Source organism: Tenrec ecaudatus, unplaced genomic scaffold (assembly GCF_050624435.1).
Source record: "Tenrec ecaudatus isolate mTenEca1 unplaced genomic scaffold, mTenEca1.hap1 Scaffold_1546, whole genome shotgun sequence".
In the NCBI taxonomy this organism is placed as follows: domain Eukaryota; kingdom Metazoa; phylum Chordata; class Mammalia; order Afrosoricida; family Tenrecidae; genus Tenrec; species Tenrec ecaudatus.
Window position 1 is genome coordinate 47,512 of NW_027458038.1, and position 27,548 is coordinate 75,059.

General features: G+C 41.8%; 1 long non-coding RNA gene across 1 annotated transcript; it reads left to right on the forward strand.

The window, feature by feature from the left end:
• Window positions 1-27,435, forward strand: LOC142436121 (uncharacterized). The gene is made up of 3 exons (XR_012781787.1): window positions 1-63; window positions 646-723; window positions 27,386-27,435. It is a non-coding gene; the product is annotated as an uncharacterized LOC142436121 (long non-coding RNA).
• The last annotated feature ends 113 nt before the right edge of the window (window positions 27,436-27,548 follow it).

The window sequence follows — 27,548 nt, forward strand, 5'->3', positions numbered from 1 at the left end:
TCAGATTCAGAGAAGCTGGTGCTGAAACTGCAGAATGACCTTGAGTTTGTGCTGAAGGACAAGGCAAGTGCTTCTGCTTATTCTGAGTCTTTCAACTAGAATCATGGTCAGTAGTGTGGGCCATGTCTTGAAAATGATACTTGGGTGATAGAACTTTGGTTTTTTTCCTTACAAAAATCCTGTAATGGAGAGAAATCTATATAATATCTTTTTCTTTCCCCTTTTCATGACAAGTCACTGTGACCTAGTGCTACCCCGCGTAGTATGGCCTCTGTACTGATAAAGCCAGGACCCACTAATAGTACTTGGGATTAGCCAGAGAGGCCAAAGGAGCACTTAGAGCGTGGTGCCATCATATGTCATCTACCCTAAGGACGTTGCTGGGAAGGGAGAAGTTGCACCAGAGACAAGGCAGAAGTGCATCCCAGCCACCACAGGCTCCGGGTCCTAAGAAAACGCTGTTGGTGGCAAGACCTTTTAAACAAGTTTGAAAGTAGGTAGACTGGATGCTTTTTTCTAGAGCTACTGGAAAGTAGAAGTTAGATTCCCAGAAGGAAAGTGAGGAGGTGGCCCCAGGAACCTGGCCCAAGAGGACCTGCCTTACCATTCTCTGTATTGTTGCTTTCTTTCTGGGTCTGACATCAGCTGGAACCAGATGGCACTGCACTCTTCTCTCAAGAACAGTTCATGGCGATCCTGAAGGAGTATGAATTCAAGTGCAGGGTATGTGCCAGGGAAGTTTGGGGGGCTGGGCCGGGGGGGTTCCCTCACCATCCTCAGCTCTACTGCACTCACTCTTTTGACTGCTGTGAGCAGTCACATATTAATCTTGTATTGGGTCTTACATGCCAGCATTTTGGTTGTTGGTACCCAAACCTTCACCTTTGCTCATTCCCATCCTCTTCCCCAACCATTTCTACACTGGGGCAGGGTCAAAGCTTATGGGGAACTTAGGGTTTTCTCTAAAAGCATGACCCTCTGGCTGCATCAGCAGGTCTCTAGACCTCTTGTGCAAAAAAGTCCAAAGAACTCTACTTCTTGTCTCATTGTACCTGCTAAGAGGGTGGTGTTCAACCATTAGAATGGACAGAACTGTAGGTGACCAGTGTCTGTGTAGCTCAACCTAGCTGATGGCTATGAGAGTGGCTGAGGTTTGAGCAGGCCATGTTCAGGCCCTCCTTTTGGAGGTTGAAAGAGGAGACCACTGAGAGTATCTTCTTGAAGAGACCGGGCTTCTACGTTTAGCCTTGATTCTGCTGAAAAGCCTCAAATTTGATGACGTCTACTTGCTGCGTGTGGAAGGTCAACTTGATATCTAAAAGTGGCCTCATGTTATAGCCACAAGAATGTCCCAAGAAACCAGGCCCAGTGCTCCAGACTTGACGGCTGCTATTCTTCTACTGTATATCTTTCTTTAAAAACAAAGTTGTTGTGTGGGTGTTTTTTAATCATTTTATTGGGGGCTCTTACAACTCTTGTTACAATCTATACATCAATTGTATCTGACATATCCGTACATATATTCTGTCTTTCTTTTATAGACATTTACTTTCCATGGAGCCCTTGGGATCAGCTCCTCTTTTTTTCTCTCCCTTCTCCTCCCCCAACCCCAATCCTCGTGGCCCCTTGATACATTGTAGATTGTTAATTATTTTCAAATCTTACTCCGACCTCCATCTCCCTTCCCTTCTAGTTTCTGTTGTTCTCCCCCCTGACTGGGGGTACGGGATTATATGCTATTCATTGCTATTGGTGTCTCCTCTCTCCCCACTTCGCCCCCTTCCCCCTACCCTTTTGTTGTCTCTATTCCCATTCCTGTTCCTGGTTCCATGTGTCGTGAGTTTTATCTCTTGCCTATGCCTATGCGCATGCTCCCGTCTAGTCTAGATTGGGAAGCGGCACTGAGGTCGTGATAGCGGGGAGTGAGAAGCTGTTGAACTCATTGGAGTACAGTCCTTCATAGTACTGTGCAATTACCCTTTTGATTTTATTAGGGTTCATTGTAATGTCCCTTGTTTCATTCCTCATCCTTGCTATTGAAATTTGTTCCTTCCTTTCTTTGGTTAGGTTTTCCATGGTCTTTTGATTCTGTTAATCCTTTCAAAGAACCAGCTTTTAGCTGCATTTCTTTTTTCCATAATTTTCTTGTTTTCCCTTTCATGAATCTCAGCACTTTTTATTTTTCTTTTGCAATTTGTAGGATTATTCTGCTGACTGCTCTAATTGGTGTAAGTTTTGTGTCAGCACATCAATCATACGTCTCTTTCTTTTTCATGTGCTTACATATTACTATCAGACTTTCTCTGATAGCGGCCTTTGCTGTCTCAAAGGTTTTGGTAACTGTATTCTCATTGGTTTCTAGAAATTTTCTAATTTCATATCTTTCTGAGCCAGTAACCACTCCTTTTGCAAAAGAGAGTTATTTTTCTTACAATTTTTTCCCTTGTTTTCTTCATCATCCTTCTGTCGATTTTCAGCCTTATGTTATAGTGGTCGGAGAGAGAAGTCGGTATGGTCTCTTTATGTTTGAATTTACACAGATTCAACTTATGTCCCAGCATGTGGTCTATCTTTGAGTATGTGCCATGGGGGGCTTAAAAAGAATATGAGGGTGTTTTTGCATTTTGGTGGAGCGTTCTGAAAATATCTATCAGGTCAAGTCATTTAATCATAATGTTTAGATCTGTTGCCTCCTTGTTAAGCTTCTTTCCTTGTGATCTTTCTCAGAGAATGGTGTATTAAGGTCACCTACTATAATTGTTAGCCTGTGATTTCTTTTATCATCTTTTGGAGTGTTTGATAAATTTTGTGGACATCGCGTTGAACATGAATATATTTATTATGTTCACTGGTTCTTCATCTACTGTTCCCTTGAACATTATATAGTGCCCCTACCCCTTATGTCTTGTTATGGCTTGTACCTTGGGAACTATTTTTACAATCTGAGGTTAGGATTGCAACCTTTGCTTTTTTTTGAATGGCCGTTTTCTTGGTATATTTTTCTCCAGCCTTTGATTCTCAGCCTATTTTTGTCTGTAATCATAAGATGTGTATCCTATAGGTAGCAGCCCAAGGGGTTGTGTTTTCTAAGTCAGGCTGCTAACCTCTGCCTTTTATTGGCTGAGTTCTGTCCATTGTTATTCAGGGTTATTATATCCAGCTGTGGACTCTGTGATGTCATCTTGTACCTTTTGTGTTGAATGTTTTCCTACCTCCCTTTCTTATCAGTGTGTTGTGCATTTGTGTGTGGTTCATTCTGCCTTTCTTTGCCACTGTTATCTTGGGGGCTGTTTACTCTTTGTTTACATCTGGGTGGAGTTGTTTTATGTGGCAGTCTCTTGTTTTTGTTTGGTGAGTGATGTTTTTCTGCCCATACCGGTTAGATAAGGATCTTTTGTAGGGCTAGTTTCTTTTATCGTAGTCTTTGAGTTTTTCCTGTCTGGGAAGACTCTAACTTCTCCATCTATCTTGATAATTTGGCTGGATAGAGTATTCTTGGGTTTGTGTTATTTTCTTCAATTTCTCCTCTTCACAGTGTCCGCTGATTGGTCTCAACAGACTCTTGTTTGAGTTCCTTTATAGGTAACTGTTTCTATTTTCCCTTGCTGCTCTTATGAGGCTGTCCTTTTCCTCTAAGTTGGATAGAATAGCTGTTATATGCCTTGGTGATTTCTTCTTGGGAATTCAGTCCAGCTGGTGTTATTTTGGCCTCCTGAATAGTTGCCTAGTTTTCATTTATTAATCTGGAGAAGTTTTCCCCTAAGAATTTCTACACTATTTATTATGCCATTGACTCTTTTGTTGTGCCTTGTTCAGGTAGTTCAATTATTCAGATGTTGTTCTTCATAGCATCAAACATGGCTCTCAGCTTTTCTTCAGTTTCTTTGATTATCTTGGCTAACTGCCTTTCCCATTTGCTGAAGTCTGCCTGTTTATCCTCTAGGCCACTGGTGCAATTCTCTGCCTCATCAAGTCTTTTGGAGAAGTCTGTGAATTCACTACTGGATTTGGTTATCTTGTCCCTGAGGTCTTTTATTTCCCTTTGGTGCGTGGCCTTTATCTCCTCTATCATTTCATCCTTTTTTTATATTGCTTCCCTCATATTCTGTATAACTCCAAGCAGAAATCCTGAAGATTGCTTTCTGTTTGCAGATCAATGTCTGCTTCTACTATACATGTCATTATGTTCAGGACTTCTGGCATTGCCTTTTGTTTCTCCTGTTTTTTCATTGAGGTTTTTGTGGCTGGTTGCTGTTTGTGTTGTGTTGTTTTAGAAGAGCCTGGTGCCATTTTTCAGAAAGTCAACAAGCACTGGTCTCCTACTTTGGAAAACTCATTGGAGTGCGTCATTGAACTGCCTGCAGCTAAATGTACTAGGTCAGGCTACCACTTTTTCCTCCTGTGGTTTTACTCCTTACCTAGCCAACCCGTATCCTGTTATTTAGAGGTTACGTTGGATGGTCCTCTCATGGGACTCTGGTTGGGTGATTGTGGACTGGGGAGGATGACACTGCACTGGATGATCTTACAGGAAGCCATGGTGGTGTGGCCCACAGCGGCTTGGAACACCTCAGGGGAAGTGCGGGGGTGCTTCCTGCAGCGGGATTGCCACATAGTGTTGATGGGTGTGCCCACTTTAGTGTAGAGCACTGCAGATAACAGACGGAATTGTTCTAGTAGCAAGATCTCCCATATAGGTCACACAGATGCTCCCACAGCAGTATGGCACACTGGAGAGGGCTCACACAGAGCTGTCTTAAGTTGTGTAAAGCACGGCAGCAAGTAGGAGGAAGTTCCCTCAGCCATGTGGGACCACAGAGGACGGGGAGGGGCCCAGGGACCCTCCCAGCCACATGGTGCACCGTGGAGGGTGGTTGGGATTTCCATCATCTGCTTACAGGGCTTTGGAGGGTTGATGGGAGTTCTCCTAGATGTTTTAAGGGGAGATTCCCCCATTTGAGGTGTGGCAGAAGACAGGCAAGATTTCCCCAGCTGCTTGTAAGGCTACAGAGGGCAAGTGGGCAGGAGCTGCCCCAGCTGAGTGGAGGATGGATGCAGTTGCTCTAGGCAAAGAGCAGTGACCTGGAGCCCAGCAGTGACATGTGAAAGGAAAGACAAGAAAGAAAAAAGACCAGGTGGTGGGTACCGAGGCCAATTAGACTGTGGAAGAAGGGAGAGAGAAATAACAGCCCCAGTCACCTGACTGTGGGGCTGGAGGGGTTTAAACCCTGCTGAAAGGCAGCAGTAAGCTGTGGTTGTGTTGAAGTTAAGCCTTTGTGCTGGCCAAGAGAGCTCAGATCCAGCCGAGACTGTGGCAGGGGAAAGGCTAAGCCATAGCCAACCTCTACAGTAGTAGCCCAAACCCCACAGCTCTTCAAGACCTAGTGTCTGCTCATCTTTAAGATGCTCTGCCTGTGACCCAGAAGAGTGATATTTCCCTCTCAGTGACTCTCCTCCACTGATTTCTGCAGAGTCCCTCTGGAATGCTACTCCATCACCATCTTGCCACACAGACCTATTCATCTTTTTCTTATTGAAGTGTTTCAATTACGTATATCATTGCCAAAATCTTTTTCCTAATCTGTAGATAACATTTTTACTTTTTTGATGAAGTTTTTGTTTTACTTTTCTTAAGTCCCAGACTTCAATTTTGTCTTCTGTTACGTGTGTATCCTTCATTAATATTTGACATTTTGTGTATCCCCTGCAATAGGACTCTTAAGTTTGTCCATGTTTTCTCATTGATTTTCTGGTATTTATTTTTAGATATTTGATCCATATTATATGTTTTTGTGGGGGTGTGGGGCATTAGTCTTATTTAATTATTCTGCAAGTCGAAATCCAATTTTTCCTGCACCATTTGTTAAAGAGACTCATCTTTATGTGGTTATTGTAAATGGTATTGATTCCTTGTTTTCTTTTCCGGAGTTATCTTTGTTAGTATGCAAGAATCCTGTTGATTATTATATGTCAATTTTGTTTCCTGCCATGTTGCCAAATCTTTTTATATTTTCTAGCAATATTTTTGTTGAGCCTTTGGTGCATTCTATGTATAGAATCAGATCATCTGCAAATAGTGACAGTTTTACTTCTTTGCCCATTTGGATTTTTGAAACTTCTTTTTGTGTCCTGATAGCTCTGGCTAACTTCCAGTACAATGTTGAATAAGAGTGTTAATAAGGAGCATTGTTGTGTATTTCCATCTGAAAGAGGAATGAGTGCTTTCAGTTTCTCCCTATTGAGTAAGATGCTGGCAGTTGGTTTTTCATATATGTCCCTGATTTCATTGAGAATTTCCCTTCGAATCCTATTTTTTAGTATTTGTATCTAGAATGGCTGTTAGATATTATCAAATACCTTTTCTGAATCAATTGAAATGCTCATGTGGTTGTTTTTCTTTTTTATATGGTAGATCACATTCATTATTTTTCTCATTTCAAACCATCTTTGCATCCCTGGAACCAATCTCACCTGCTGTGGTTCTTTTGCTTAGCTTTTTGATAGATTGTTGGATTCTGTTGGCCAGGATTTTGAGATTTTGCCCCTATATTCATAAGGGATATTGGTTTACAGTTTTGTTTTGTTTGAAATATTTATTTCTGTTGACAAATAAATGAAATTTTGTCTTAAAGCATGGTGCAGCATGGGTAACAATGTTCACTCACGGTACTCACATGTGGGTGTATCTGCATGTGGGCGGACCCACCTAGAGACAGATAGAGGAGCGGTGTCTTGGTTCCTAAGAACATTGGTAACACAGAAAAATATGAGAAAAAAGACAAAAAGGATGGTAATAGAAATAAATTAATAAAAATATCTATTAAAGGCAACAAAAGAGAGACAATGGGAAGAAAACATAAAATTTAAATTTACAAGACATATTTTTGTTTTAAATTCTATACCATTGGCTAAATTAACTACACTATCAATAAAATTGCCTTATGCCCAAGGGGATGATTGATAATGTTCTCTAACAGAAAATAACAATTATATCTCTGAGGTGAACCAGAGCCAGATGAACCATAAATATGTGAATGGATTTTGAGCTTGCACTTAATTCTAGCCTCAATCTAAGTACAATTAGTTCTTATGAAATGGCCTTATTTGATGCTCGTCCTCATGAAGAAATCACTCAAGACATGAATGCTATAGGAAAGTGTAATGAAGAAACTAGATGGTGCCCACCTATCAGAAAAAAATAGCCTCTGGGGTCTTAAAAGCTGGTCTTAAACAGCCATCTAAGTGAGGGATCAACTAAGTCCATGTGGAAGAAGCACACCAGCCTGTAACATCCTAGGATTTTAACTCATGAAATTCAAATCTGAAGGAGGGAATGATATCAGCTTCAATTATGAACACCTGGTTTTAAGGTTGTGGATAACATTTGCAAGCTCTGGGGAATCCTCTCTGACCAGAGCCATGGGATGTGAACAGCCCTGTTATCAGACAGATAACATTGTAAAATTGGTTATTACAGATGTATTTAAGTTAAAATTTATACATCTCCCTTTTGACTCATTTTAAATATATTCCAGTTCTTTTAACCTCTGCTTTCTTTTCTAGAGCTTTTTTAATCTGTTTTCTTTGTTATTGTTGTTAGGCTTTTAAAAATACATTTTTCTGTATATGAAATCCAGGATAACTAAATCTATATAGACAATGGTTTTGGGGGCTATGGCAGGGGAGGTTGGGGGAAATAACATGAATACAATAAAGAAAAAATGTTCTAAAATTGATTGTGGTGATAATGATTATTACAATTTATCTTAATATAATTGAGCTATTGTATGACATGTGAGTCATATGCCAATAAAAGTGTTTTTGTAAATGAATTAAAACAATTTTTCCAAGCTGTTCTCAGCCTGCTAATTGTTTCTGTCTTGGAAATTTCAACGACAATATGTTCCAGTGTTTTCTTTTGGGATCTGTGGTGTTTTGGGTTCTCTCTGCTTCCTGGAGAATTATTTTCTCCTCCTCTGTTCTGTTAAGGAAGTATTATTCCGGAATTTCTTATATGGATAGAATCCCACTTCATTCTTATGTTTTCTTCAGATTCTTTTGTTCTTTTAGCTGATTGTATCACTCATAAATTGGAGTTAAGAGATATGCCTTCAAACTCACCAATTCAGCTTTCCATTTCTTCAATTCTCTTACTCTGTTCTTCTAAATTGTTGCCTAATTCTCTTATCTTAATATTTTCTGCATTTCTTTTTAGAGGTTTTTGTTGAAGATATCTAGCTTTTCTATTCTGACCATTGTTCTCGCAAACTCTTTGTTGAAAGTACATGACAACATTTTTCTGAATTCAATTTATGATAGTTTCAGAGCCTGTTCTTTTTAAGAAAATTCCTTGAGATCTGAGTGTTGTTCATTTGTTAATCCTTCTTCTGATGAATCAGGAGTGACTGCTGCCACTGCAGCATCGTGGCCGGGTATTACGGTTGGGAGGGCTGCTAGATTTTGTGGGAGTCGATGACTTTGTTGAGTAGTGCCAGAAATGAATAATAGAAGAGGGACGGGGGAGGGAAAAAAGGCTTTGGGCAGTAAAAGGCTGTACTAAGAAAAGTTGGGAGGGGGAGGAACACTGTACTTGAGTGTATTCTTCCCTAAGGCCAAGAGCTTCTTAACATAGTCCGTCAAAGCACAGGCAATCTTCAGGAAAACCATCATGGTGCCAAGTTTGTCCTTGGGATAGCCTAGGCTGGTCCTTTGGGACCTATGCTCCGGGAACTGTGCAGGCCAGCTTGCTTGGAGAGCTGGAAGCCACATGGGACCTGCGTGCTTATTACACGTGAAGCTTTGGACCCTGCTCACAATGATAGTCTTTGAGGAGTGGAGCTGGGTTGCTGTAGCCAGCAGTGCAGAATGGAGCTACAGATGGGTAGCAGGAGACCACTGGGCGCCTCTTCAGTGGACCTGCTCTTTCCTTCCCTTCTCTGCTTGCTCCCACAGTCTCTGATATATGGAAGCCTCCTTTTACTTCACTTTCAAGCCATTGTCTGAGATCACAGGCCACCTGTCTTTTCTTAGGGCCTAGTCTATCCTGGTTGTTACATAAGGATCTACCTGTGTGTATGTGTTCAGTTGGACATGTTCTAGTCCCCTTTCTTTAATGTTTTTAAAAGTTTCTATAGAACTGGTGTCAGCACTTCTGAATTTTTTATGAAATATCCCAGTGAAGCCATCTTGCCATTGATTTTCTTTTTATATATATTTTTGGCCTTTTTTGAAGGGGTGGAGCAAGGGGTTAATCACATTCTGAATTGCTTATTTCATAATTACTCTGCTTAAACCTATTTCTATTCATATTAGTTTAGGTATGTCGTATATTTTCAGGAATTTGTCCCATTCATCTGCACTTTCAAATCTGTTGCAGTTCTTTTTCATAGTGTTATGATTCTTTATTCAATGAATATGTTGTGTTGTCTCCAGATTCATTTCTTTTGATTATTTGCCCTCCACCCCCCCCCCCCCCCAGTATATCCAGTAGTTTGTTTCAGTGATCCTTTTCAAAGAACCAACTTCTGGTTTGATTGATTTTTTTCTGTTGTTTAACTGTATTCTATTGCATTTCTTTCTCACTGGTATTTATTATTCATTTCAGCTAGTATCTTTGGCCTCTTGCTCTTCCTTTCCTTTTTGTTCAAGTTTTCATTTAAACAATTGATTTTCATCCATCTTTTTAAATATGGGCATGTATTGCTATGAATTTCCCTCTGAGAATGGTTTGTGCTGTGTCCCAAAGGATTTGGTATGTTGTGCTTTCCTTTATATTTGATACCAAGTATATTTTTATTTCACTTTTAATTTTTTACATAGAGAAATTGTTTTCTAGTCGTACAATATTTAATTTTGGTATAATAATAATTATTCATTTTTATTCTTCCTGTGATTGATTTCTTACTTCATACCATTATGGTCAGAAAGTATGCTTTGTATGATTTTAATGTTTTAAAACTTGAGATTTGTGGCCTAATCTGTAGTTGGTTCTGGAAAAATTATCCTGTGAAAATGTCTGCTGATGATGGATGGAGTGTTCTAAGTTAAATTGGCTTATGATTTTCTTTATGTTCTTAATGTCCTTATTGATTCACTTTTTAAATGTTCTGTCGAGAACTGAAATTGAAGGTTTCAAATCTACAAATATTAATAGCGGCACTGTAATTTTTTTTCTTTGATATTAGTGTTTGTGTCATGTTTTTGGACAGGTTAGGTGAATATATGCTAATAATTGTTGTATCTTCTTGAAGTATTAGCCCTTTTATTATGTAATAGCCTTTATCAGTATGACCACACTCCTTTTTTTGGGTGCTGGTTGCACGGAACATTTTTTCCATCCTTTATTTTCAGTCAGTTTGTGTCCTAATGTGAATGTGTGTTTTGTGTAGGTAACAAAAGATGAATCATGTTTTTTATCCAGTCTATCACTCTGCCTTTTGTGTCAATATTTTGGCTATTTACATTTTCTTCATTCTTTTAGCTAATTGGGTTTTGAGTTTCTTTTATCTGGTTTCTCTTTTTATCAATTTTCCTGTTAATTTTTGTATTTAGCATCTTTTGTTATGAGCTTTAATTCCTCTTTACATATTCTCTTAGTGGTTACTACAAATATTATACTATACAACATGCAATTACAGTAACATTTAGCATGCAATCAACAATGAATGTGAAATATTAAGTATTCCTGGTTTACTGTTCCCTCTCCTTTTTCTGTTGGTGAACCTCCAGTGACAGTAATGTACACCCTACATCCAGTAGTCGTAATATGTACTTATTTTCTGAGATCTCTGTCTGACTCCTTCCTCCCCCTTTGTGTACATTTGAGTGTTTGATTAATGTTCTTTCCTTTCCATTTAGAAAACTTCCTTAAGTACATGTAGGGCTGGTCTGGTATTGCCAAATTCCCAAGGCTTCTGGTTATTTGGGACTCTTCTTCCCTGTTTCAAAGAAATGCCTTGACTTAGTGCTTTTCTGTTGTTTCCTTTTTAATTAAAGTAGGGCGATGCCATCTATCGGTTGGCGTGTGTCACATATTGGTATAAGGAGCCCTGGTGGTGCAGATTGGTGTGATACTGCTAACCACAAGTCAGCAATTCACATCCATCTTTCTCTGTAGGGGAAAGATCAAGCTATTGCTCCCATAAACATGTACGCTCTCAGAACTCTAGGGTAAAAAAAGAAACCAAGAAACCATGGGGAGCAGTTTTACTCTTCCCATAGGGACACGAACAGTCAGAATCAACTTGAAGGCAGTGGGTTTTTACCTGTTGTTATGGAATTAAAGAATTTCCGATTTATTACCAAAGGTTTATAATTCATTACTGTGCTTAGATTTCTGGTGTTCAAATTGTGCCAGACAGGTCAACCTATCTGCTAAGTTTTTGCACTGCACCATCATTGTTTTGGTTGTTTTATTACGTGGTTCCTGAGATACTCCAGATTTACCTTGTACATTGCTGCCATTTACCCCAGAATCTGCCATTTCTCCAATGACTGCCGGTTCATTTGACAAGAGAATGATTCTTGAGGTCGATTAGGTTACCAGATGGGCTCATTGCTACAGGGATATCCTTGCTTGTTGGCTGAACTCAGTGTCTTACACTCATTCTACAGAAGGAGAAATAGCATGACCTTTCCCCCTGCGTAGCGCCCATTCTTTTCCAAATTTTAGCGTAAAGTTTCACTGTAATTTACAATGCATATTGCAAAGCACAACAACCATGCTTCTTCCCTTTGTCGCTGAATTTTCCTCCAATTTAGCTATCATTTTAACTTTCTCTTTCTCTCAGCTGGTAATCTTTGTTTTCTCGATGAGGCTGCCCTTGGCAAATATAAGATTTTAGTCAGATCGCTTTCAGTGGCAGTTTTTACTGCTATTGTGGACACTACAATGGATTTATCAAATGTTCTTTCTCTTTAAGCATCATTTCAGCTTTTTCTTTTTTTTCCCAACTGTCCATCTTGATTTTCCTGGTGAGGCTGCCTTTGATAAAAGGAAATATAAGATGGTAACCCGCTATCTTTGGTTTGATACTTTTTTCTGCTGTGTATTTTGCTGGACACCATAATGGCTTTCTGTGGCCTCTGTAAGAAACCCAGAGTCCTTTGTTCTTAATGCTGTGATAGACCTTAGTGGACTTGCTACTTCACAAGACTTTCCCCAGATTCCTTATCACCTTCAACATCCACAGCCACCCACTTAAGCAAGTGATAACTTAAAAACAGTAGTCTGACTTCCATCCTTCCAGAGAGCCACCAAGTAGACGTGCTAAGGCCCTGCTGCTCCAGCTCAGGCTCCACACATCTCTACCAGTTGTAATGGACTATGCTCCTAGGTTTTGTGTTACTAAATCTCAAGACAGAGAGACTTCGACTCGTTGTATATCAGGCATCAGCTTTCTCACACTGCTGAGTGGTAGGGATGTGTCTAAAGGAGTCCTAGTGGTACTTAGTGGCTATGTTTGGGTGCTGTTAAAATCTAGGTCAGTCGTTCAAACCCATCAGCCAGTCTGTGGGAGCGAGATGAAGCCGTCTGTTCCTGTAAAGATTTTCCACCTCAAAAACCGAAAGAAGTAGTTCTCTGCCCTATATGGTCGTTGTGAGTCAGAATCAACTTGTTATCAGCAGTGGACATTTTCAGAATACCTATTTGGAATATAAGAAGAACCACACAAGAAGCAGGCCACCAGATAAATATGACTGTGGATGCTGCTTCCAAGATCCGTGCTGCCCAGTGGAAAGGGAAATGAGCTGCAAGTGCACACAGTTGACGCATCCCACTGCCGACTGCGAGGCTGGCAGTTTGAGTCCACCCACATTGAAAGGGATATTGAAAGAAAGACCTGGTGATCTACTTCTGAAAAATCACCATCGAAAACCCTGTGAAGCACAGTTCTACCCTGACACCCATGGGATTGGTAGTACTACTCAACCGGGTGCCTAGCAAGACACCATTCTTTGTGGGATTTTTCCTATTTTAATTACCATCCATTGCTTTTTATTTTTTTAATCATTTTACTGAGGGCTCGTACAACATTTATCACAATCCATACGTACATCCATTGTGTCAAGCACATTTGTACATTTCTTGCCATCATCATTCTCAAAATATTTCTTTCTGCTTGAGCCCTTGGTATCAGCTCCTCCTTTTTCCCCTCCCTCCTAACCCTTCTCCCTCATGAATCCTTGATAAATTTATAAATTATTATTATTTTGCCATGTCTTACACTGTCCAGCATCTTCCTTCACCCACATTTCTGTTGTCTGTCCCCCAGGGGGTGGTTATATGTAGATCCTTGTGATCAGTTCCTGCTTTCTACCCCTCCGTCCCTCCACCCTCCCTGTTTCGCCGCTCTCACCACTGGTCCTGAGAGGGTCATCTGTCCTGGATTGCCTCTGTTTCCAGTTCCTGTGTGTACCAGTATACATCCTTTGGTCTAGCTGGATTTGTAAGGTAGAATTGGGATGATGATAGTGGGGAGGAGGAAGCATTGAAACTAGAGTAAAGTTGTATGTTTCATCATTGCTACACAGCACCTTGACTTGCTCATCTCCTCCCTGCGACCCTTCTGTGAGGGGATCGCCACTTGCCTACAGATGGGCTTTGGATCCCCACTCTGCACTGCCCCTCATTCACAGTGATAATAATATTTTTGTTCTTTGATGCCTGATACCTGAACCCATCAACATCTCATGATCACACAGGGTAGTGTGCTTCTTCCATGTGGGATTTATTGCTTCTCAGCTAAATGGCCTCTTTATTTTTAAGCCATTAAGACCCTAGGTGCTATATCTTTTGATAGCCAGGCACTACCAGCTTTCTTCACCACATTTGCTTACGCACCTGTGTTGTCTTCAGCGATCGTGTTGGGAAGGTGAGCCTTATGGAATGCCAGTTTAATAGAACAAGTGTTCTTGCATTGAGGGAGTACTTGAGTAGAGGCCCAATGTCCATCTGCTACGTTAATACTATAAATATATGCACATAGATCGATTATTTCCCCATTGTCATATATAAATATGTTTGCATATGTACATGCCTGTATTTAGACCTCTATAAATGTCCTTTGCCTTCTAGTTCTTTCCTCTATTTCCTTTTACTTTTATCTTGTCCCACTATCATGCTCAGCCTTCATTTGGGTTTCAGTAATTCCTCTCAGTTACATTACCCTTGAACAAGCCCTACCAGGCCTTTTACACCCTCCTCATCACTGATTTTGGATCACTTGTTATTCCATTGTCCCTGGGATTTATTAACACCACTTCCTTTCCCCCACCTCTCCCTCTACTATGTCCCCTGGAACCTTCGGTCCTGTTGTTTTCTCCTCCAGATTGTTTATCCAGACTCTTTTATCTAGACAGACCTGCAGAGATAATACTATGCACAAACCAAGACAGAGCAAAACAAAGCAACAAACAAGAAAATAGTTCAAGGTCTATTGACATTTAGGAGTGTTTTCTGGTGGAGTCTGATGGAGTGCCACACCATGGCCCCAAAGTCTATTTTTGGTATTCCCTCGAGACGTCCTTGCTCTGCTCCCCTTGCTGTTCTGTTGCACGCCTTTAGTGTTTTGCCTCGGTGTGGTGGGGTCTGATCAGGCATAATTCCCTCACTGTGTATCCAGTGTTGTCCCCTATAGGGCTATGGGCCAGTGAGGGATGTCATGTCTCATAGTGGGGTTGACCATATGGCCCTCTCTAGCTATTGGCTGCTCTGAGCAGGGATATCATCTTCAAGTCTTGGTGGGCCAGGATGTGCTCCACTCTCTCTTCCTCCCCCCTCATTTGCTCCTGTGTGCTCTGATCAGACATGTCCCTCTCCCTGAGCTGTAGCTTCAGTGCTGCCCCTAAGGTAAATTCTTCAGGGGGCAGGGGTTGTTGTCCACATAGTTGGGATTGGGGCCTGTCTCTCAGACCCCTCTACTGGTTCCCTGCTTCATGCCAGTATGTTGCATTCACATCTTAGAGCACCGCTTTGTAGTCTGGTCCCTCTTTCCCTGAGAAGATATGAATAATACACTCCCCTTGGGGGAGTTAGTGCCCTGTTCCCCAACTACTCATTTGTTTTTGTTTTTTCTCTCTTTCCCCTTCCTTTTTAGTTGTCTACCATATGTATTCCTGGATTTGGTCTGGTCCCTGCCATACTCCCTGAACCTGAACCCAGGAATGTTTATATACAATAGTTTTTTCCCTAAGCCCGTTTTGCACTTTTTTTTTTTAAGCTTTCCTCATCAGACTCATATAGTACTTCTCATTTTCTGCTTGGCTTACTTCGCTTAGTATAATTTCCTCCAATTCTTTCCAATGTGCTTCATGCATTCATCATTACTTTTTTTCTTATTTTTTTAATCATTTTATTGGGGGCTCATAGAATTCTTATCACAATATATTCTTGATCCATTGTGTCAAGAACATATGTACATTTGTTGCCATCATCATCCTCAAAACATTTGCCTTCTATTTGAGCCCTTAATATCTGCTGCTTATTTTCCCCCTCCCTCCCCACTGTCCCCTACCTCATGAACCCTTCATCATTAATAAATTATGATTATTTTGTCATATACTACACTGTCCGATGTCTCCCACCGCCTTCTTCTCAACTGTCCCTCCCCCAGGGAGGAGACTATATGTAGATTCTTGTAATCAGTTCCCCCTATCCACCCCACATTCTCTCCATCCTCCAGGCATCGCCACTCTCACCACTGGTCCTGAATGAGTCATCTGTCCTGGATTCCCTGTGTTTCCAGTTGCTATCTGTACCAATGTACATCCTCTGGTCTAGCCAGATTTGTAAGGTAGAATTGGGATCATGATAGTGGAGGAGAGGAAGTATTTAAGAACTAGAGGAAAGTTATATGTTTCATCGCTGCTACCCTGCACTCTGACTGGTTCATCTCTTCCCCACAACCCTTCACTAAGGGGTGTCCGATTGGCTACCAATGGGCTTTGAGTCTCCACTCTGCACTCACCCACATTTTCAATGATATGATCTTTTGTTCCTTGATGCTTGAAACCTGATCCCTTCGACAGCTCGTGGTCACACAGGCTGGTGTGTTTCTTCCATGTGGGCTTTATTGCTTTTGAGCTAGATGGCCACTTGTTTATCTTAGAACCTTTAAGAACACAGACGCTATATCTTTTGATAGCTGGGCACCATCACTTTTCTTCACTACATTTGCTTACACACACGTTTGTCTTCATTGATCGTATCAGGGAGGTGGGCACCCATTGATATGATTTTTAGTTCTTTCATGTCTGATAACCAGTCCCTTCTGCACCTTGTGGTCAGACAGGCTGTGTGCTTCTTCCATGTTGGCTTTGATGCTTCTCAGCTAGATGGCCGCTTGTTTATCTTCAACGCTTTAAGATCCCAGACGCTTTGATAGCCACGTACCATCAGCCTTCTTCACCACATTTGCTTATGCACACATTTTTCTTCAGCAATCATGTCGGGAATGTATGCATCCTGGAATGCCAATTTAATAGAACAAAGTGTTCTTGCATTGAGTAAGTGGAGGCCTAATTGTTTTATTAGGAGTTCACACAACTCTTATCACAATTCATACATACATCAGTTGTGTAGAGCACATTTGTACATTCATTGCCCTCATCATTCTCAAAACATTTCCTCTCCACTTAAGCCCTTGGCATCAGGTCCTCATTTTGTCCCCTCCATCCCCGCTTCCCCCTCCCTCATGAACCCTGGATAATTTATAAATTATTATTTTGTCATATCTTGCCTTGTCCGACATCTCCCTTCACCCACTTTTCTGTTGTCCACCCCCTAGTAACAAGGTCAAATGCAGATCATTGAAATCGATTCCTCCCTTCCAACCTACTCTCCCTCTACGCTTCTAGTAGTGCCACTCTCACCACTGGACCTGAAGAGATCATCCACCCTGGATTCCCTATGTTTCTGGTTCCTATCTGCACCAGTGTACATCCTCTGGTCTAGCCAGACTTGCAAGGTAGAAATCAGATCATGATAGTGCAGGAGGATGAAGCATTTAGGAACTAGAGGAAAGTTGTATTTTTCATTGTTGCTACATCACACCTTGACTGGCTCGCCTCCTCCCCTACACCCCTCTGCAAGGGGATTCCGGTGACTGACAAATGGGTTTTGGATCTCCAATCTGCACCCCGCCCCCCCACCTCATTCACTATGGTAAGATTTTTTGTTCTGATGATGCCTGATACCTGATCCCTTCAACACCTTGTGATCGCACAGGATGGTGTGGTTCTTCCATGTGGGCTTTGTTGCTTCTGAGCTAAGTGGCTGCTTGTTTGCCTTTAAGACACCAGACGCTATACCTTTTGATATCCGGGCACCATCAGCTTTCTTTGCCACATTTGCTTATGCACCCATTTGTCTTCAGCGATCATATCATGGAGGCAAGCACAAAATGTTATGATTTTTTGTTCTTTGATGCCTGATAACTGATCCCTTTGGCACCTTGTGATCACACAAGCTGGTGTGCGTCTTCCATGTGGGCTTTGTTGCTTCAGAGCTAGATGACCACTTGTTTATCTTCAATCCTTTAAGACCCCAGACGTTATATCTTTTGATAGCCGGGCACCATCAGCTTTATTCACCACATTTGCTTATGCACCCGCTTTGTCTTCAGCAGTTGCGTTGAAAAGGTCAGCATCACAGAATGTCAATTTAATAGAAGAAAGTATTCTTGCATTAAGGGAGTACTTGAGTGGAGGCCCAATGTCCTTCTGCTACCTTAATACTAAACGTATAAATATATGCACATAGATCTATTTACCCATCCTCATATATAAATATATTTGCATATATACATGTCTTTATCTAAACCTCTATAAATGCCCTTTGTCTCCTAGCTCTTTCCTCTATTTCCCTTGACTTTCCTTCTGTCCCACTATCATGCTCAGTCCCGACCAGGGTTTCAGCAAATCCTCTTTGTTACATTACCCTTGATCATGCCCTACCAGGCCTCCCAGCCCCTCCTCACCACTGATTTAGATCACTTGTTCCCTTGTCCCTGGGTTTGTTAACACCACTACCTTTTCCCCCACCTCTCCTATGTCCCTCCTGAACTGTCGGTCCTGTTGTTTTATCCTCCAGATTGTTCATCCAGCCTATCTTATTTAGAAAGACCAGCGGAGATAATAACATGCACAAAAACAAGACATAAAAATACCAAGGAACAATATACAACCAACCAACAACAATAAATCAATGACAAAAAAAAGCACAAGAAAGAAAAGTTTGTAGTTAGTTCAAGGATTGTGTGTTGGCCTTTAGGAGTGTTTTCCAGTTCAATCAATTGGGGTACCACACCCTAGCCCCAAAGTCCACCTTCATCATTCCCTGAGGACCTCGCCATTCCATTCCCTTGCTATTCTGTTGCACCCCCTTAGTGTTTTGCCTCGGTGTGGCAGGATCAGATCAGGCGTAGTTCCCACACTGTGTCTCCAGTGTTGTCCCCGGTAGAGCTATGGGTCAGTGAGGGACGTCATGTCTCATAGTGGGGCTGGCCATGTGGTCCTCTCTGTGGACTGGCTGCTCTAATCGGGATAATCGTCCTCAAGACCTGGTGGGCCAGGATGTGCTCCACTTTCTCCTCCTCCCCCTTCATCATCACCCATGTGCTCCCATCAGATATGTCCCTCTCCTGGAGCTGCAGATTCAATGCCGTCTTTTGAAATAAGTTCTTCTGGTGGGAGGGCCAGGCGTCCTCTTAGTATTTGTCATCACTGCTTTTTAGTGATGTGTAGTAATCCATTGTATGTATATACCACTGTTTTTTAATCCAATCATTTGTTGGTGGAAATTTGGGTTGTTTCCAACTCCTTGCATTCGGATTTGTACCCTTGTGGAACTGCTGTTCAGGTCCTTTGCCCACCTCCTCGGTGGGCAATTAGTTTTTTTCTCTTTGGAAACTAGCAGAGTATTGTAGATTTTAGTAATAAGGCCTTTGTCTGATGTGTCAGGCTAAAGATGTTTTCCCAGTCCGTGGGCTCTCTTATTACTCTCTTGGTGAATTATTTTGATGTACACAGATGTTTTATCTTCAGTGTATCCCACATGTCAATTTGTGACTCATGTGCATTTGTGTCCTTCCCTGTTTCTGCTATCCCATGTATTCCCAGTGCCAAAATTCTCAGATTGGTCCCAGTTCCCTTATTGATGGACCTAATAGTTTGCAGTTTTACCTCAAGGTCTGTGATTTACCTTGAGTTTATTCTTGTGCATGGAGTCAGATAAGGGTCATGCTTCATTTTTCTGCAGGTAGATATCCATTTTTTCCAACACCGCTTGTTAAAGAGGGTACCTGCTTTTGATATTTTGGGGGCTTTATCAAAAGTGAGTTGTCTGTATGCTGATGATTTTATTTCTGGGTTTTCAGTTCTTTTCCAGTAGTCTAAGTATCTGTCATTATACCAATACCTCCCAGTTTTGACCATGATGGCATTATAATATATGCTAAAGTCAGGTAAAGCAAGCCCTCCCACTGTGTCCTTCTTAGGGAGTCTCTGCTAATTCTGGGCTTCTTCCCTCTCCATATGAATTTGGTAATCAGTTTTTCCATTTCTTTCAAGAAAGATGAGGGTAATTCTCTCAGGATTGCATTAAAGTTATATAGTGCCTAGGAGAGAACTGACATCTTTACTATATTGAGTCTTCTGATCGACAAAAATGGGATATTCTCCCATTTGTTGAATCACTCTTGGTTTCTTGTAATAGTGTTCCATAGTTTTCCTCATATAAATCTTTTGTTCTTTTAGTCTGCTATTTCCCTAGATATTTTAATTTGTGCTTGGCTATTGTGATGGGTACCACCTTTTTGACCTCCTCTTCTGTTATTTTAGCTGATATGTACAGCAGTCCAGTGGACTTCTGTTTGTTGATCTTGTATCCTGCCACTCTGCCCCTTTTGGATCTTTTGGGATTTTCCATTTATAAAATCATGTCATCTACATATAACGATAGTTTTACCTCTTCCTTCCCCAGACGAATACCTTTGATGTCTCTCCTTTGCCTTATGCTGCGAGCTAAAACCTCCAGTACGATGTTAAATAAGAGTGGGGACAAGGGGCATCCTTGTCTGGACCCTTTTTCTGTGGAATTGTGTTCCTCTTTTCTGCATTGACTACCATGTTGGCTGTTGGTTCTTCATATATAGCTTGTATGGTCTTGAGGAATTGTCCTTCCATTCCTATCTCCTGACGTGTCTTAAAAAGGAATTGGTGTTGGATGTTGTCGAATGCTTTTTCCACATCTATCAATATTATCATGTGGTTCTTAGAGTTTTTCATGTCAATGTGGCACATGATACTAATGGTCTTTCGTATGTTGAACTATCCCTGGTATGAATCTTGCTTGGTCATGGTGAATTACCATATATACTCGTGTATAAGCTGAATTTTTCAGCACAAAAAATGTGCTGAAAAACTGGGGTTTAACTTATACGAGGTGTAATATCTCACAGGTGATTGTCGTTCCTCCGCTGTTCATTCAAAGCCCCACTGATACTGCAGGGCTTTGAATGTTTGTTACTCACATCTAACCAATCAGAGCCATCCTATGACGTGGAAGGCTCCAATTTGCAGAAGCACCCATAGTGATTCACTTACGCTGGCAGCTGAACTGGTCAGGATGTGTCCGTGGCTGCGCTCCGTCTCTCCCCTCTGGTCTCTGTGTTAGTTCACATCCTGCATTTCCCACCCTAGGCTTATACTCAAGTCATCAGTTTTTCTAGTTTCCCAGGTAATAACTAGGTACCTAGGCTTATACTCAGGTCGGCTTATATTCAAGTATATATGGTATTCGTTTTATATACATTTGTATTCTATTGGCAAGTATTTTGTTAACAATTTTTGCATCTGTGTTCATTAAGAATATTGGTCTGTAGTTCTCAATTCTTGTAGGATTCCTGCCCTGTTTGGGTATCATATTTATACTTGCTTCAAGAGGTTGCCGTCTTTTCTATGTTCTGGAAGATTTTGTGTAGGATTGGTGTCATTTCTTCCCTAAATGCTTGGTAGAATTGTCCTGTGAAGCCATCTGGTCCAGGGAATTTGGGGTTGGTAATCCCTTGATATCCTTGTCTATTTCTTCTATTGCTATGGGTCTATTGACATTCTTGATGTTCCTCTGGGAAATTCGAGGGAGGGATTGTTTTTCAAAATTTGACCATGTCTTCCAAGTTGTTGAATTCATTGGAATACAGTCCTTCGTAATACTCTTTAATTATCATTTTGAATTCATTAGAGTCTGTTGTAATGTCCCCTCTTTCATCCCTCATTCTTGCTATTGAAATTTGTTCCCGTCTTTCTTTGGTTAGGTTTACCCACGATATGTTGATTCTGTTTATCTTTTCAAAGAACCAACTTTTAGCAGCATTAATTTTTTCTATAGTTTTCTTATTTTCCCTCTCCTAAATCTCAGCCCTGATTTTTATTATTTCTTTTCTTTTGCTATTAGCACGATTGTGCTGTTGACTCAGCCCTAGTTGCTGTAAATTTTGTGCCAGCATATCAATCATATGGCTTTCTTCCTTTCTCAGGTGTGCATGTATTGCTATGAAACTTCCTCTGATAACTGCCTTTGCTGTGTCCCATAAGTTTTGGTACGTCTTATTCTCATTCTCATTGGTTTCTAGAAATTTCCTAATTTCATCTATGATCTGAGCCAGTACACACTCCTTTTTCAGTAGAGAGTTATTCATCCTCCAATTGTTTGCCTTGTTTTATTCATCTTCCTTTTGCTAATTTCCAGCCTTATGGCACAGTGGTCAGTGAGAGAAGTCTATATGATATCAATGTGCTTAAATTTATGCAGATTTGACTTATGCCCCAGCATGTGGTCTATCTTCGAATATGTGCTATGTGGGCTTGAAAAGAATGTGAAATATTTTGTATTTTCATGAAAAGCTCTGTAAATATATATCAGGTCAAATTGACTAATTGTAGTGTTTAGATCTCTGGCCTCCTTGAGTTTCTTTCCCTGTGATATTTCTTTCTCAGAGAGTGGTGTATTGAAGTCACCTACTATAATTGTTGAGGCTGTGACTTCCTTTTTCATATTTTGAAGCATTTGTTTGACGTATTCAGCAGGTCTGTCATTTGGGGAATATGTTTACAATGCTTAGTGGTTCTTTGCCTACTGTTCCCTCGAGCATTATATAGCGTTCCTCATCTCTTTTTATGGTTTGCACTTTGAGGTCAGTTTTATCCAAGATTATGATTGCAACCCTTGGTTTTTTTTTAATTGCTGTTTCTTTGGTATGTTTTTCTCCAGCATTTGATTCTCAGCCTAGTTTTGTTTGTAGTCTTGACATGTGTCTCCTGTTGGCAGCAGATTGATTAGTTGTATTTCTAAACTAGTCTAAACTAGTCTGCTAGCCTCAGTCTTTTAATGCCTGAGTTTAGTTCATAGATATTCAGGGGTATTATTTCCATCCGTGGACTCTGTGATGTCATCTTACACCTTTTGTGTTGGGTGTTTTCCCACCTCCCTTTCTTTTTAATGTAGTGTGTGTGTGTGTGTGTGTGTGTGTGTGTTTCATTCTTGACTTCTTTTCACCCTTAATCCAATGCTATCTTGGGGGCTGTTTTCTCTTTGTTTCCCTCTGGGTGAGGTTGTTCTCTGTGGCAGTCTCTTACTTATGCTTGGTGAGTGCTGTTCTTCTGCCTATACTGGATCGACAAGGATCCAGGCTGGGTTTCTTCTAATGTATTCTTTGAGTTTTTCCTTCTCTAACAAGACAATCACTTCTTCATCTATCTTGATCAGTAATTTGGCTGTGTAGAGTATTCTTGGGTTTGCATTATTTTCCTTCAATTTTTGCAATGTTGCTCAACAACTCTCTCCTCTTCTTCATAGTGTTCTCTGATACCCTGTTTCCCCGAAAATAAGACAGTGTCTTATATTAATTTTTGCTCCCAAAGATGCACTAGGTCTTATTTTCAGGGGATATCTTATTTTCCATGGAGAAGAATGTGGTACACGTTTATTGTTTTATTAAAAGAGACCTCGTACTACCTGTCTGCTCTGACTGCGCTGCAGCCAATAGTGAGCTGCGTGGTGGTGCCCACCACTATGATCCAGAGTCCAGAGTTACGGTAGCTTCGGGGGTGCTGATTTTTGGGGAGGTCTTATTTTTGGGAGATGCCTTATATTTCAGCCCGAGGCAAAACTGTAAGTAGGTCTTATTTTGGGGGGATGTCTGACTTTTGGGGAAACATGATAGGTCTGAGCATATTCTTATTTGGGAAACTATGTGATTGCTTGTTTTTCCCTAGCTCTTCTCATGATTTTCTCCTTTTCCTCAAAGTTGGATAGTAAGTATGATGTGCCTTGATTTCTTCTTGGGTTTCAATCTGACTGGTGTTCTTTCAGCTTCCTGAATGGTTGCCAGGTTTGCATTCATTAAGCTCGGGAAGTTTTCCTCCAAGAATTTCCTCTCTGTTGCAGTTGACTTCTTTGTGGTGTCTTCCTCTGGTAATCCAATAATTCTAATGTTGTTCCACTTCATAGCATCAGACCTAGCTTTTAGGTTCTCTTCAGCTTCACTAATGATCTTATTAGATTTTTGTTCGCATTTAAAGTCTCCTTGGCTGTCCTCTAGGTCACTGGTGCAATTATCTGCCTCCTCCAGTCGATTCTCGAGGTCTGCGTGTCTGCTACTAGTTTTTGTTATCTCTTCCCTGATATCTTGTATTTCCCTTTGGTGTATGGACTTAATCTCCTCTTTCATTTCATCTTTTTTCTGTATTGCTTTTCTCATATCCTGTATTACTGCAAGAAGTATTCTGAAAAATTCTTTATGTGGCAGATAAATATCTGCTTCTTCTATGCATGTCGTTCAGTTCAGGGCATCTCTGCCATTGAAGTTTGTTTCTCATGTTTTTTTGTTGAGGTCATTGGGCCTGATTGCTGTTTGTTTTAGAGGAGCCAGGTGCCATTTTTCAGGGAGTCAAAGAGCACTGGCTCTCTCTGGGAGACTCGTAGGAAAGCTTCTTCGAACTGCTACAGCTAATTTCACTATGGAATTAGCCAACCACTTTATCCTCCTGTGGCTTCACTCTTTCCCTAGTCAACAAGTTGGATGGGCCTCTCCGGAGATGCTGGTTGGGTTGTTGTGGATCCACGAGGATGGTGCTTTACTGGGTGATCTCACAAGAATCCATGATGGTGTGGCCCATGACGGCTTGGGTTGCCACAGGTGGCATGCAAAGGTGCCCGCTGCAACAAGAGTGTCACAGAAATCTGGTTGGTTGCCTGCTTTGGTATAGAGCACCGTGAATGGTGGGCGGAATTTCCCTGATCAGGTAGATCACTGCATAGGTTAGGCAGAGGTTCCCACTGCTCCGTGGAAAGCTGGTGAGTGTTTGATAAGCTTTCTTAGTCTGTGAGGCACTACAGCAGGCGGGAGGAAGCTCCCTCAGTAACGTGGGACCACAGAGGATGGATAGGAGCTCCCCAAGGCACACAGGCAGGATTTCCCCAAAAGAAGGGGTGCCGAATTTCTCCAGCCATGTCTTAAGCACTACAGAGGACCGGCAGGTGGGCTTTTCCAGGGAAGAAGTTGGGCAGGATATCCCCTGTTGGAGTGTGGGTGGGCTTTCCCAGCTTCCGGTTATGCTGCAGAGGGAGGAGCTCGCCCAGCAGGGTTGAGTGCAGGCATTAATGCCCTAGGCTAAGGGTAGTGGTCAGGATGTTGGCAGTGCTGTGTGAGAGAAAGGGGAAGAGAAAAAGAGAAGGAAAAAAACAGCCCACTGAGACAGGGGGATAGGGGGGAATAGAGAGAAGAGAGGGAAACTGAAGCATCAATATAAATGAACCTGATCCTTGACCATGGGGCTGGAGGGGTTTAATCCCTGCCCTGAGATGGTGTCAAACTGTCGCTGTGTTGAGATAAAGCCCCTGTGTTGGCTACAAATGATCCTGGCTCCAGCCAAGACAGTGGCCGGGCCAAGGTAAGGTGACCAGATTTTAACATTGGTATAGCGGGACACCATTGATAAAACTCATATCCTGGTGAAATTGCCACATGGCAGCCGAAAACCGTACATACCCTCACTTGTTGTCCATTCTTTCCAAAAATTGGGACTTTTTAAAAACACCATAGACACGAGAAAAAATGTTTAAAAAGCGGTACGTCTGGCCATCTTAGGCTAAGGTCAAACCCTAGCTGGCCTCCATTGTGGTAAGCCAAAAGACCCAGCTCCTTAAAACCTATTGGATCTCTGCCTACTTATCTTTCTGATGCTCCTTCTGCGACCTGGCGGTGTGGAATTTCCCTCTTAGTGACTCTCCTGCACAGATTTCTGTGGAGTTCCTCTGCTATGTGTTACTCAGTCGCCATCTTCCTGGAAGTCTCTACCATCCATTTCTTAACAGATTTTTGTGAGAACTTTTTTTTCTCTCCCACTTAAAATTAATATATTTTTCCCCTCAAGAGACTGTAATTTACCTTTGTAAATTACAGAAAAATGGCTTCAAAAATTCATGGAAAATTCCTTTACCTTTTAATCCTATTTCCATGAGTTATTTGTGGCTCACTCATACATGTTATTCCAGTTACTATGGCTCCATAAGAAATTATCGCCAACACTTAATGGCTTAAAATAGCAATTAAATATGCTCATAGATTTTATATTTTGTGGGAAAGAACTCAGACATAGCATAACAAACATGTTTCTTCTCTGCCCTATGATGCCAGGGCCTCAGCTACACACCTTACTGGCTAGACCAGAAATGTCTGAAAGCTCGCTTACCATGTGGCTGCCTGATGGGCCAGTTTGGGCTTCTTCACAGTTCAATGTCTAGTGTCCCTCCAGAGTACGTTTCCTAAAGGAGAAACCAGGTAGAATCATACTCCTATAGTCCCTGGGAGCACTGCTGCCGTATTCATTAGGTCTGAAGAGTCCCAAGTCCCCCATCCCCAGGTGCACAAAAGGGAAAGTGACCACACACCTCACATTCCTTCACGAAGGGATCTAGGGTCCCTGAGTAAACCACATGGAGTGCATAGCTGACCTCTGGCTACATCAAGGAGAAGAATCCTACGTAGCTCCATCAATCAAGGCTGATTGCCACGAAATAGAGATCAGGCATGCCTCCACCCTCCATCATTCTTTACCCTTTTCTGATAGTAACTGTTTCTTCCACAGCATTCTACTTTTGTGCTGTGTTCTATAATCCATTGCACTGGTCGCACAGAGCTCACAGGCAATACTCACAATTAAGGGAGCTTTTTAGAGAACTTAATGGGTTACTACAAGCCAAGATCAGAAAACACTAAGGATACAGTCATTGGTCCACAGTATCATCTCGCCTCAATCAAGTCTTTCTCTAGTCCTTAGTCTCTGTGTTGCTCTTCAATTCTGTCTCGTGTCTCCTTGCCTCAGCCTCTGACTTTGCCTTGTTCTTTCAGTCTGTCCAGTAATTTCTGTTTCACAGCCTCTGGTTCCTCTTGTCTTTAGACAGAGATCTCATTTGTTCTCCACTGGTAGTTCTTTATCCCTTAAGTTCATGGGATTCCTCTCTGTTCCTGTTCTAAGATAACACATCCCTATGGCCAGGGAAGTGGCAACGAAAATGAACCAGTCCACTCTGTTTTGTGTTAGACATGCCCTATTTGCAAAGTCCCACCTAATCATCAATGGGAATCACAAAGACCTAGACAGAAGAGCCATGCCAAGAGACTTCACACCACGATAGTCCCACAGACAGGCACTTCTTGCCTTCTTACCCTTAAATCTACAAGTGAGAGCTGTGTCTTGGGAGATTCGCCTCTAAACCCTGGCAACCAAGTGTGCTTTTTACAGTGCATTTCCTCAACTCCTGTGCAGACAGACCACTGCAGCCAGGTGCAGATTCAGGGCAGCCTCCCAGCATTGCCTGTCTGTCCTGCAGCCCCCACTCTATGTGCCTCATTGGGCCTCAGCCATCCATGTGGCCCTTCTGCTCTGCTGGGTGGCATTTTGTTTTAAGATGATGGCAACGCCTTGACAGTCAAAGCTGCAGAACCCTCTGGAGAAAGGACACCAGTGAGTTGCTTTTCTTGCCCACACCCCATCACTGTGGTGGACTTGCACACATTCCTGTTGAGTCAGGTGTTGGTGATCTGCATTTCTCCTCCACATTCACTTCACTTTAAAAAAAAATTTAGCCCCTGCTATGATTCTAGTGATAGAAGGCGATGTAGGATTTAAGAAAGCTGAATTATCCCTGTCATGTTTAACTCACTGCATAGTTGGAAACTTATAGTTTGAATGTTACATGTTTGCTGTCAGGAATTGAATTTCCTTTCCACTGGGCATCCTGCAGACCCTGCGGTGCTGCATTGTTCCTTGGGCCTTGCTGTGTAGCATGGGGATTGCAGGGCCATCTCTACTCTGCTTATAGGACCTGCAGGACCGCAATGATGAGTTGCAGGCTGCGCTGGAAGGCCTACAAGACATGGATGCACAAGACACAGAGTAGCCCATCTAGTTTCCAGGCAGATGGATGCCTGCCACCAGCAGATTGCTCCGAAGGTAGAGGATCTTCTTGGGGAAAGGGTGGAGTC